Source organism: Tarenaya hassleriana, unplaced genomic scaffold, assembly GCF_000463585.1.
Source record: "Tarenaya hassleriana unplaced genomic scaffold, ASM46358v1 Cleome255, whole genome shotgun sequence".
Classification (NCBI taxonomy): domain Eukaryota; kingdom Viridiplantae; phylum Streptophyta; class Magnoliopsida; order Brassicales; family Cleomaceae; genus Tarenaya; species Tarenaya hassleriana.
Window position 1 is genome coordinate 34,552 of NW_010965821.1, and position 4,119 is coordinate 38,670.

The following is a 4,119-nucleotide window of genomic DNA, read 5'->3' on the forward strand; positions in this document are numbered from 1 at the left end:
TGCTGAATAGGAGTCCAACGAAGTCGGCTGAAACGACACCATATGAGATATGGACGGGGAAGCGTCCCGCGTTATCGTTTGTCAGAATTTGGGGTTGCGACGCTTACGTGAAGCGTCAGATGGCTGATAAGTTATCCTCCAAATCTGATAAGTGTTTATTTGTAGGCTACCCTAAGGAAACTAAGGGTTACTACTTCTACTTTCCGGTAGAGAACAAGGTGTTCATTGCTAGGAATGCGACTTTTATGGAGCGAGAGTTCGTCTCCAAAAGAGTCAGTGGGAGTAGGGTCGAACTTGAGGAAGTTCGAGAGCAGCAAGTAGATGCTGAGCCGAGTGAACAAGTTGAAGAAGTTCAACCTGTTTCACTGCCCGTTGTGACTCAACCTTTGACGAGTGAACCTCGGAGATCAGGCAGGATTCGCCAAGAGCCAATGAGATATGGATTTCTCGTGACTGGGAATGAGGAACTCATGTTATTAGAACATGACGAGCCTACCACATACCCGGAGGCTATGGCGAGTCCGGATTCCGAGAAATGGCGCGAGGCTATGAAGTCTGAGATGCAATCCATGTCAGACAACCAAGTATGGACTCTGGTTGATGCGTCTGAAGGGATAAAACCCATCGGATGCAAGTGGATCTTCAAGAAGAAGACCGACATGGATGGCAACGTGCACACGTATAAGGCACGACTTGTGGCGAAAGGATTCCGTCAGATTCATGGTATTGACTATGATGAGACTTTTTCGCCCGTAGTTATGCTGAAGTCCATCAGGATCCTACTTGCCATAGCCGCATATTATGACTATGAGATATGGCAAATGGATGTCAAGACCGCGTTCCTTAACGGGAATTTGACCGAGGATGTGTACATGACACAACCCGAAGGTTTTGTCGATCCGAGGAACCCGAGGATGGTGTGCAAGCTTCAGAGGTCCATTTATGGACTGAAGCAGGCTTCGAGGAGCTGGAACCTTCGCTTTGATGAGACAATCAAAAAGTTTGGTTTCTCACAGAACGAAGACGAGCCATGTGTTTACAAGAAGGTTAGTGGGAGCACAGTAGTTTTTCTGGTGCTGTATGTGGATGACATTCTCCTTATAGGGAATGACGTTCCTACCTTGCAAGATGTTAAGTCTTGGCTAGGAACGCAGTTTTCTATGAAGGACCTAGGAGAAGCGGCCTATATTCTAGGAATAAAGATCTATAGAGATAGATCGAGGCGTCTTCTAGGATTGTGTCAGAGTACTTACATCGATAAGGTCTTGAAACGGTTCAAGATGCAAGATTCCAAGAAAGGAACCTTACCGATGAGCAGTGGCACAGTTCTCTGCAAGAGTCAGTGTCCTACGACACCTGATGAGCGAGAACGCATGGATCGGATTCCATATGCTTCGGCAATTGGATCCATCATGTATGTCATGCTTTGTACTCGACCGGATGTATCCTACGCGTTGAGCATTACGAGTAGATATCAGTCAGATCCAGGTGAGTCGCACTGGATCGCCGTCAAGAACGTCCTGAAGTACTTGAGAAGGACTAAGGATGTGTTCTTGGTATACGGTGGGTCGGAAGACGAGCTCGCTGTAAGAGGTTACACCGATGCTAGTTTTCAGTCAGACCCGGATGACTACAGATCGCAGTCTGGCTATGTTTTCTGTTTGAACGGAGGCGCTGTTAGCTGGAAGAGTTCCAAGCAGGCGACCGTTGCAGATTCTACTACAGAAGCTGAGTATATTGCAGCGTCGGACGCAGCAAAGGAAGCTGTTTGGATCAGAAAGTTTGTTGGTGATTTGGGTGTCATTCCGAGTGCTGATAGCCCCATTGCTCTGTATTGTGACAACAATGGAGCGATCGCACAAGCGAAAGAACCCAGATCCCATCAACGATCCAAACACATACTCAGACGATTTCACCTTATCAGGGAGATTATAGACAGAGGAGACGTGCACATTTGCAGAGTGTCGACAGATGATAACATTGTCGATCCGTTGACGAAGCCTCTCCCTTCGTCGAAGCATGAGGGTCATGTTAGGGATATGGGCATTAGATGTTTAGCAGTTCATGATTAGAGCAAGTGGGAGATTGTTGGTTTAGTGCTCTATGATGTACTGTTTATGAGCTTTGTTCAGATACATTCGATGTATTGATACTTTCTATGTGTTTTATGAGAGTATTTTATTCATTACATGTTCTTGCATGCTAGATCTGTTATGAAATCCATGTATCATTATGAATGATACTAAACTCCCTAGTCTTGTGTCATTATGGGAATAACGACATAATAAGACTAGTATGATGTGTGATTGATGATCACATAGATGATCATAGGTATTGGATACGATCACAATCATAGGTATTCGTTGCAGAACGGAATACTGGACTGACCCGCATGAGATTGTCACATGGACTAGCGTCATGACTTGAATCTCATACGACGATTCCATGATTGGATCCTAAGACCTGAGATATCTACGGAATCCAACATGAGGAGTTGCGTGCTTTGATTACGTCAAACGTCCTGCGTAACAGGAGGACTATAAAGGCGTGTATCAGGTACGAAACGAATCATGTACTGGATTGTAGATAGTCAATACGGGATTTGTACCTCTCGTAAAAGAGAGAGATATCGTTGGGCCCCTCGTGTGAGCAAGACTGTAGAAATGTGTGGCCGCACTATAGACGAGCGTCGTCTATTTCAGACAGTCGAACTCAGTGAACGAGAAAGCAGTCGAATCAGATAAGGTGGTTTGTCCATGCCTTATGTTCGACATATGATATCGCGATACAAAAGGATCATCAGTCGGAATCATCACTGGCTTTCGTATGATCACAAACAAACTCTATTCGAGATAGGTAGTCATAGTGTCTTGCTAGAGACCGCCTATGACTTGTATTACCGGAATGGAGATTCTGCGTTTTACTGCTATTCCGGATGAGCCTACAGGGTCACACACAATAGGGATGGACAAGTACGTGTGCTAAATTATCCCGATTAGGAATCCTAATTGGATTGAGATTCCTAATTGGAATAGGAATCCTAATGGGATTAGGAATCCTATTATGTATAGGAATCCTAATGAGATTAGAATTCTATTACATCTAGGAAACCTAATGAGATTAGAATTCTAATAGGTTTAGGAAACCTAATTAGATTAGGATTCCTAGTAATCTAATCCTTGTCAAATTAGGATTTTGGAAAGTCTATATAAGGAGAATGTCTTCTAGGGTTTTAAATAAAGAAAAAAGGAAAAAAAAGAAAAAAAGGAGAAGAAAAATAAAACCCTAAGCCTCCAAAAACCTTGCACACAAGAGAGATCGAGATCTCTAGTCCTAGTAGACAAGTTCCAAGGTGTTGGAATCCATCCCGACGTGTGGATACGTGTAGAGGGCGAGGTAATTTCTTGCCTTTCGTGATCAGACGTGTTCTTCGATTGATACAGGCCCCAGATCGATTGAGGTAAGCGTTCTAACGTTTCTACGATTCATTAGAAGCATGGTTCTAGGGTTTATTAAAATTTTTGTTTTACATCCGCTGCGCAAACCCTGGAATCGATCTCTTAGGAATAGGATTCGCTCTAGAGATCCCAGGAAAACCCAACAAATATAAGCAAAGACTTAGCACAATTCTATAAAATATCATAGGTATCGGGAATTACGGGTTACGTAAGGATCGCTTCTACAGATGTATCTTCGTAACTAGGGTTATGATTCGGGAAATTCAAGTTCTTGCTATAGAGGATTACTCTCTCGAATCTCACCTCTCTTCCTAAGAGTTCAACCTATCGATCTCTTGATTCCAAATAGATGAAACTTTTAAGAGCATTAAACTCACCATCGTGATTTCTAGATGTTCATTCATTTCTTAATGCAATGTTCATCCATTCAAATGAAAGAGTTCCAAACTTAGTTCCATATCTCTATGCAAACTAAATTCTAGGTTCAACAAATCAAGTGGCCAACAAGATTCATAGCATTAAGATTCATTCATGCAAACCAAATCATAAAACCCATAGTTTCAAAGATAGGTTATGTTCACATGATCCTTACACACCCTTAATCCCTAACCTACAATGTTAAAACTACTCACACATCATGGAAAACATACAAACAACATCC